The following is an 8,681-nucleotide window of genomic DNA, read 5'->3' on the forward strand; positions in this document are numbered from 1 at the left end:
GAGGGCAGGGCACTAAGACATGGGTGGGGCCTGGGCCTCCTTCCCCAAGTTCTGGGACATTCCAAAGCCGGCTTCCTTACACATTTCCAGGAGGACATGACTGGGAAGCACGTGATGGCCTACAGCTGACACGAGGGGAATTTTTCCCGGACCTGGGAGGTGGGAACTGCTTTCCTGCCGGAGAGACACATGCCTCTGGCTTGGTTAGAGGTGACGTTTTGTTCGAGGGACTTGCCAGATACAGTCGGTGTCATCTCTGTGAACGATGCCTAAAGTCCTCTGTGGGGTCCGGAGTCGCTGAGATGCTCTCGTGGGAACTTTGTGCACCGGACGTGCTTGGCCAGGTGTGAAACCGACTCTCATCGCAGGGCCAGCCTCAGAAGGACCAGTCCATGGGCCCCTGGTGGGGGGAGTCTCTTTCTGTGGGCTGAGTCCCGGGGGCGGGGGTGCTTTCTGACATTTAAGCCATCCCACCTCTGCGTGGAGTGCAGTCATTTCCAGGAACAGAAAATGGCAGACGTTTCTAGAGCGGCTTCTGCAAACCACAGGTGTTGTCCCCCGTAGCCCAACCCACTACCTCGAACCACGGGTGTCACGGAGACCACTGTAACCTGAGCAGGAGGAAACATTCTCTCTCGAGGACCAGGGTAGCCCCCTCCCCGCCGCTCCCCTGACAGGTAATTGTGGAAATCACTCTATTGCATCCTGGAAGCCCCTTCCCCAAGAGAAATAATGCAGATTTGGCCACACAGACACGTAAAGATTCCAGGGGGGAGAATATGGTGCTAGGACTGCAGAAGAAAGGGGATGTGTTCAGAAGCAGCAGAAAACCATCATGATGTCCTCGCTTTCTTCCGTGTTAATTTCAGACCATGGCAAGGCCTGATTCAAACAGCCCCTCCTCCCTGCAGTCTTCCTGCTTTCCCCCCATCTCCCCATCCCCCCCAGCCCAGAGCCCGCGTTTGCCTTCACCCACAGCACCCTCCTATCCACCGAATGAATAAAAGACTCTGATACCCTGAAGTTTTCTGACTTCAAGAGATGGTCATTGTAGAACATCTGGAAAAGCACAAAGAAAATTAAAATCACAAATAATCCCCCCCCCCATCTGGATGGATATTTTCCCATTCTTCATCCTGTGAATTTTATGTATCCTACAACAAAAAAAAAAATAAGAACCAGACTGAAGGTGTTGCTTTGTAAGCTGTTTTTGTCCTCTTAATCTTACCACGCGTTCTACAGTATCATCTTGTCGCTTATGGACCACAGTTTATTTGAGCAAAGCAAGTAAAAGCGCTCTGGGGGCACCCGGGTGGCTGAGCTGGTTAAGAATCCGACTTCATAGGGGCGCCTGGGTGGCGCAGTCGGTTAAGCGTCCGACTTCAGCCAGGTCACGACCTCGCGGTCCGTGGGTTCGAGCCCCGCGTCAGGCTCTGGGCTGATGGCTCAGAGCCTGGAGCCTGTTTCCGATTCTGTGTCTCCCTCTCTCTCTGCCCCTCCCCCGTTCATGCTCTGTCTCTCTCTGTCCCAAAAATAAATAAAAACATTGAGAAAAAAAAAATTCAAAAAAAATTTCTGCTCAGGTCACAATCTCACAGTAGCGGGACTGAGTCCCAGGTCAGGCTCCTCACTGAACATGGAGCGTGCTCGGGATTCTCTCTCTCTCTCTCTTCCTTTGACCCTCCTCCATTTGGGTGTGCATGCACTCTCTCTCTCTCTCTCTCTCACTCTCCCTCAAAATAAATACACATTAAAAAAAAAAAGTGTGTAGCTTTGCGCAGTGGCAGTATCGTAGCCAATGAGGTTTATCCGAGGCGCGATTATTGCTAATTGAAAAAAAAAAAAGTGTGGGCTCTGGGGTGTAATTGCCTGAATTGAAATCGTGGCTCAGTGACCTCGAGCAAATCATTTAAGTTCTTCGAGCCTCAGCTTCCTGATCTGTAAAATAGGGATATTCCTCACAGCAAGTTCAAAGAAGACAACAAGCGTTGCTTACAATCTCCTCCACAATACAAATTACAATTTAAAAAAATGTGCATTTTACCAGCTTATTAACCTCTACTTTCGTAACAACATGAGAGTCTTCTCTATCAAAATCTACAAGGGAAGGCTAAGAGAGAGGTATATCTCTGGAAAACCACAGGTAGAAGACAAAGTGGTTTATTGCTGAGTTATTTATAATATTGAAAAACTGGGGAAAACATCCAGCAAGAAGGACATAAGTAAATCACGGTATAGTCAGCCAGTAGTACATAGTTCTCAAAAAATGATGTTTGCGGATAAGTTCTGATGACATGGGACGATTTTTATGATGGGATACACAGTGAAAAAAAAGGTTACGAAATCGTACGTCGCGCATGATTTGGGTGATGGAAAATAACACATGATAACATGTTAGTATTATCAGTGAGGGAAGAAGAGTGTAGGCAATGGATGATTCTGCGCATTTGCTGGGAGTTTATTTTTATCCTTGCTACGCTGGAAGGAAGGGTTTCTGCTCTAGAACCTGCCCTTCCCCATCTGCTGCCTCGCAACCAGGGATTTCAGTTATCCTTTTCAGAACCTGTGCACTCAGCTTCCAGTCCGCAGCCTCCTGCTCGCCCTACCCCCCCACTTCCATCCACACCATTTCTGGGGAAAGCCGCTTGATGAGGACAAGGGTTTTCCAGCTTTGCTTTTGACAGCTCCTTGCAAAGCAGCACACATCGTGGTGTGTGTGCTCCTTCATTGGCTTGAGAGCTGCAAGAGTACTTCTGCGTGTTCATAAAACGAAATTGAAAAACTTTGGGGTTTGGTAGGTTTGTAGGAGAGGGAGAATTTCAGATCGGTTTCAATTCCCACCCCTCGTATAATTAACATCGGGAAGCCCAGACAATCTCGTTTCTGTCTCTTAGTGAAAAGAAGCCCTTTTTATTTGGGCTTTATTCTGTTTGGTTCTCTTTGTGTGTGATAGCTGCTCACACACGTGTACTAGCCGGAATGGGGTCTCGATTTGACCTAGAGTGGTGAAAAACCGGTGTATGGGCAGGACACACACCAGCTTTCTCTTGATTATGACAGGACATGGTAGGGCAGCCTAGAGGGTCAAGCCTTTGCTCTGGGTTGGAAAGATGACCCAGTCCAGGGCAGGAGTAGCATCAATGGTCGATGCTGGTTGAAGTGGTCGCCTGGAGACCTGAGTTCTAGTTCCGTGTCACCTACTTATCAAGCGTGCAATGGGAGGAAGGCGGGGGCGGGGGGGAGTCATAGCCTCAGTTTCTTCATCTGTAGAATAAGTAGGTTGGCTCCAATGATCCCTTGGATTTCTTTCAGGTTCTGAAACCTCATGATTCCTTCTCAAGCAGGGGAGTAAGGGAACAGGTATGGGGTGGGAGAGGGTGTGAAGGGAAAGCATTTGAAGGCCTTAATTTGTTTAGGATGGTCTCTTAATAATGGAAATAACAATTGCCATTGGTGAGACCCATTGGTTTCTGGGTCAGAAACAATCCCTACTCTGGGAGTTACTGCTACCAAAGGAATAGTTTTTCCTGGAAAATGGACAGGGAGCTCAAACCAGAAGCATAGACAAGGGGATCCCAGATTACAGGACACCATTGTGGTATTTTTCTATAAATATAAACTATGATTAAATATGTTAATAAGGCGTGTTCTGATTAGCTATGGCTCATGTGTAACAAACCACCCCAAATGGTGCTTTAAGCAAAACTAAACTGGAGTTGACTGGGCTAAGCAAGGTGGTTCTTGCTTTGTCTGTCATGTGGTTGCAGAAAGACAGAGGCTGGACCAAGGTCATCCTGAAGGGTTCTTCACTCAGATGTCGAGAGCCTAGGAAGACTGAAATAGCCAGGTATTCAATCTATTCATCAAGCCACGGATGGATCTATCCAGCCACCCATGGATCTATCTATCCATTTCTGGGTCTAACTATCTACCCACCTACCTACCTTCCTGCCTGAATATCTACCTATCTGTTGGTCTCTCTGTGTGGTATGTCCCCAAATAGGCTTCAGCATAGCTAGACCTCTTATGTGGCAGCTGGAGTCCTGGAGTCAGTGTCCCAAAGAAACACTGGTAGAAGCTGCATGACCCTTTCTGATCTGGCTTCAAAGTCGCACAGCACCATTTCTGCCACATTCTATTCACTGAAGCGGCCATAAGAGCTTGCCCAGGTTCAAGAGGAGAGGTCACAGACTCTACTCCTTACTGTGAGGAGTGTCAACAAATTACAAGCATGTTTCAAAACCACCACCAGGAGCAAGGATGAATTCATCAGTATCAACTAATATAACATCGACATTATATATTTACAAAATGAAACCTACAAATTCTGACCAGCATGTAGCGATTGTGCCAAAGGTGAGGCTGGAAAAACAATTTTTTAAAAATAAACAAAAGCTGGCCTGAAGGGCTAGGGCTTACAGCATGGTGGGGGCTGGGAGGAGGCGTGGTGGGAATGGATCCTGGAGTAGGGTGGGGAGGGCCGGAGGCTGCAAGCTTTTTCCCATTTTCCAGCTTACTCTGAAGCCTGAAGGTGAATACCCCTTCCACAGCTGGAGAGCTTACAATCAACCTTTTCACTCAGAGAAGAGGAAACTCTCCCCAGTTACCCAAATTACACCACCTAGCCTGGTATACATAAATAGTAATGGGCTGCCCCAAATCACCATTCACACAGGAAAATAAAAGACCAAGATGAGTAAACAGAATAAATAAACCTAGAGGAAGAAGAACTAAGTAAAAACAAACCCCAAATTCTAATTATCCTCATGCAGAGTCAAGATGATGCACCCACAACACAAAAAGTCTATGTATTTAAAAAAAATTTTTTTTACTGCTTATTTATTTTTGAGAGAGAGAGAGGGAGAGAGAGAGACAGCAAGCAGGGGAGGGGCAGAGACAGGGAAACACAGAATCTGAAGCAGGCTCCAGGCTCTGAACTGTCAGCACAGAACTCGATGCGGGGCTCGAACCCACAAACTGTGAGATCATGACCCGAGCCGAAGTCAGATGCTCAACCAACTGAGCCACCCAGATGCCCCAAAACAATTTATTTAAAAGGAGCCCTTGGAAACAAAAAGCCTGTTTTAAATCCCTTTTGAAATGTACTTTTAAATTATTATAATAAATAATTTTTATGTTTTGTTAAATAACTTATTATAATTTGTTTCAAGCCTTTTAAATAAATTTAAATAATTTTGATTAGATACAATAATTTATTATTATAATAAATATATGACATACAATTTAAAAAAACTCAAAGAAAGAAAGATGACACCAAAAAGTCCAGAGGACCTTGCAGATTAGACAGTAAAATGACAAAAGGTGGATAATTTGAGAAAAAGAGACAGGAAGTGTCCAATGAGGTGAGCCAAAATTTATGCAATAGGGACTTCAGAGAAGGAGAAAAGTAAAAATGGAGAGGTGGAAATTATTAAGGAAATAATTGAAGAAAATCTCCCAGAGTGGAAAGAAGGCAAAGTTGTATTGTAGCTCAGAAGACCCCAGGGACTCAGCACAGCGAACAGACCGTGATCCACAGAAACAACCTCATGGAATTTCAGAGCACTGATACTAAAGAAGATCCGGACAACCAATGAAAGAGAAAGACCAAGGTTGGCATTATTCTCATCAGCACCACTCAATGCTAGAAGACAGTGGAGGAATTGCCTTCGAAGTCCAAAGAAATAATTTTGTACCTAGAATTTGATATCTTGCCAAACTATCCATCCAGAGTGGAGGAGAAGTAAAGGCTTATTAGACATGCAAGAATTCAGAGAATGAACTCCCATAAGTTCTTTGTGGAAATAAAATTGATGATGTGCTACCTGAGAAAGAGGAAGACAAGAGAACTAAAAAAAAAAAAAAAAAAAAAAAGGAAATTAAACCAGCCTAGAAATACAATGAAAAGAAACTCACACTTCAGTTGGCTTAGCCAAAAGTCGACATATTTTGGAGCACAGAATAAATGATATAATTAAAGAAGTGGAAGGTATTTGTGATATTATGAAGAAGGAATATGTTTCTGTTGTCAATCAACCAAAAATCAGAAAACAGTAAGTTGTGGAAAAATACATAGTATATATTTTTCATTTATAATATATAAACACACTTATACATAGTATATTATATATATATATATTATAATAAAATATGTACACATATATCGTGGCCCAAATACAAAAGCAACCAAATAAAAAATGATTTTGTGTAGCTGATGGAGTCTAGGAAAAGAAGACCCACTTGACCTTGACATCGGTCATCCAATTGGACCTTGACCAATCCATTGTATAGATCTCAACCTAACACCCAATTCTTAGAGAATAATAGTTACAGCATCTTTCTACCTTATATACGGTTTGTTCCCTGGCTTTCCATGATCAGAATTCAATTAGTGACAACGCACGGAAGATAAATTCACCAGAGAGAATGCCCGTGCTATAAATTTGACAAGGGGAAAGAAGTGGTATAGTTGAGAGAAGGTGGGCAGCAGAAAAGAGAGAAGTGGAAGGAAGGAAGGGGTATTAGTTTCCTGTCTTACATGGTGGGGAACCGAGAAGTGCTACCTACAGTTAGCGTGTCAGTAAACAGAGACGGAGGGATATATAAAATCATAAGGTTAACCATCAGAAGATATGAAAATACACCCCCCCAATGATTTGGAGGTGGGAGAAGGGAGTGATAAGTGAGTAAGTCACTCACCTGTCACAGCTGAAAGTCTGTAGATAGTGCCTAAAACTGCTAAACAAAGACCTAGACGGAGTATGTTATCTAGCAGTATCAGTCAAGGTCAATACCTGAGAAAAACAGAAACAATCGAAAGAAGGTACCAATCAGGAGGAAAGCGAGCAAAGGAGTGGGAAAGGCTTACTATTTATGGCTTTCTAGGCTGTTGGCATTTTTATTTCCAGGCACCTATATGTTAATAATTAAAAAGCAAAATAAGAAAAATACCAAAGGATTTGAAAGTAATAGATAGGCATCGGGTCAAAAAGAGATTGTGCGGGTGATTTATTTACTTCTGTTTTCCAATTAGGTTGTAACATAGTTGTTGTTATTTCCATAATGGAAAAACTCATAAAGAAATGGTTAACACATTATTTTTTTTTTTTTATTAAAAAAAAATGGAGGAAATGGAGTTGACTAAGGGAAGAAATCCACCTGAAATATTTGCGGGGTGATTCTAACTGACCACGAAGGCCAGGCCAGCTGTGTGATCTCGCGGAAGTCGCTTGACCCCTACGGACTTCAGTTTCCACCTCCGAAACATAGAGAAGTTGGCTTTAGAAGTCCTCAGGTCCTGCTCGGCTCCCATAGCTTATGAGTCTCTGAATTCCTAGCAACTCTGAGGATAGCCACTGAAATTATGTGACCCAGACAACCTCGACTACAGAAAGGACTGGGTTCTACTTTCCGTCGACGTTGAGGGGCTGAGCGAGATTTCCACTTGAAATCTGCAGCTGTGAGGTGCTGCTAAGCTCAAGCTCCTCTAGCAGTATTGCGATCCTTCGCTCCAATAGAAAGTAAAGTCCGTGCGAATCTCAACTCTGCTGTTCAAATAGAAAAAAGCCAAAGGCTTCACACACTGAGGACCACAGATGTGTCCCCCCCACCCAGGCCCTGCTCAAGCTCTTGAGGAAACCTGTAATCATCTGGGCTTTGGCCTCCAAGCGAGGGGTAAAGCAGCCTTTGTTTTTCGAGAAGAGCAGGAAGTGTGTTGAAAGGCATAACCACAGCAAAATTGCCACATCAAACTGAGAGGTCTCCGAAACATGAGGAAATCACGCACCACAAGAAACCCGGAGGGAACCAAATCCCGCTGTCGCCTCTACCTGTCTCGCCAGGATGCAGACACTTTATCCCAGATGAAGTTCTACCTTTAGTAGGTTATGCACCCCAGAACAGAAATCTTGTGACAGGGTCATGTAACAAGTGATCGCCCTTTGCTTTTTGGAATCGTGGTGTCTTTGAACATCTGAGGAGCCAAGACTAAAGAGTATCCACAAGTTGCCAGTAGAGAGTCCCCAATCCCGCCATACGTGCCTTACGTGGTGGGGTTGCCAGCACCACCGGGAAGCTTAGGCCCCACACCAGACCGCCAAATCAAGCTGCCTTCTACCAAAATCTCCGGGTGGTGCATGGGGGCATTACCATTTGACAGGCACAGGTGAACAAGGTGAGCTCGCACACCTGCCCATGTCAAGGACTGAGGATTTAATGACGCACACGGTCAAGCACCTGAACCCACAGACACCCCTCCAAAGAAGACACTGTTGTGTTATACTGGTTATCACTCCGTATACAGATGAGGACACCCAGGCCCGGGTTGGCAGGACTGGAGAGAAGGCTTAGGGAAATCAGAGACCTGTCCAAGGTCAGACAGTAGTAAAGGGCACAACCGGGGCTTCAAACCAGATCTCCTTGAATCAGAGACTCGTGCTTTTAACCATTACTTCCAGCTGCCCCCACTCCAGTTGGATGTTTTCAAGTGACTCATTTGAACGGCTGCATCCAGTTGGGAGCATGTCAAGAACCATTTTCCGGAACGTCATCCTCAGGAGCTCCCTTTCCACCCCCCCCCCCCCCCATCCATCTGGGCAGATATGGATGAGCAGGGAGGGACCTTTCAGAGCTCCGTACCAGAGGGTGTGGTCCTCCTCGGCAATCAAGCCTGAGTCACAGAG

At 44.9% G+C, this 8,681-nt stretch overlaps 1 pseudogene; it reads left to right on the plus strand.

Annotated features, from left to right (window-relative positions):
• Window positions 1-1,769: 1,769 nt before the first annotated feature.
• LOC112853064 (U4 spliceosomal RNA) lies at window positions 1,770-1,846 on the plus strand (annotated as a pseudogene).
• The last annotated feature ends 6,835 nt before the right edge of the window (window positions 1,847-8,681 follow it).

The sequence above is a fragment of the Puma concolor genome, chromosome A2 (assembly GCF_028749965.1).
Source record: "Puma concolor isolate L17-30 chromosome A2, mPumCon1.1.hap2, whole genome shotgun sequence".
Taxonomy (NCBI): domain Eukaryota; kingdom Metazoa; phylum Chordata; class Mammalia; order Carnivora; family Felidae; genus Puma; species Puma concolor.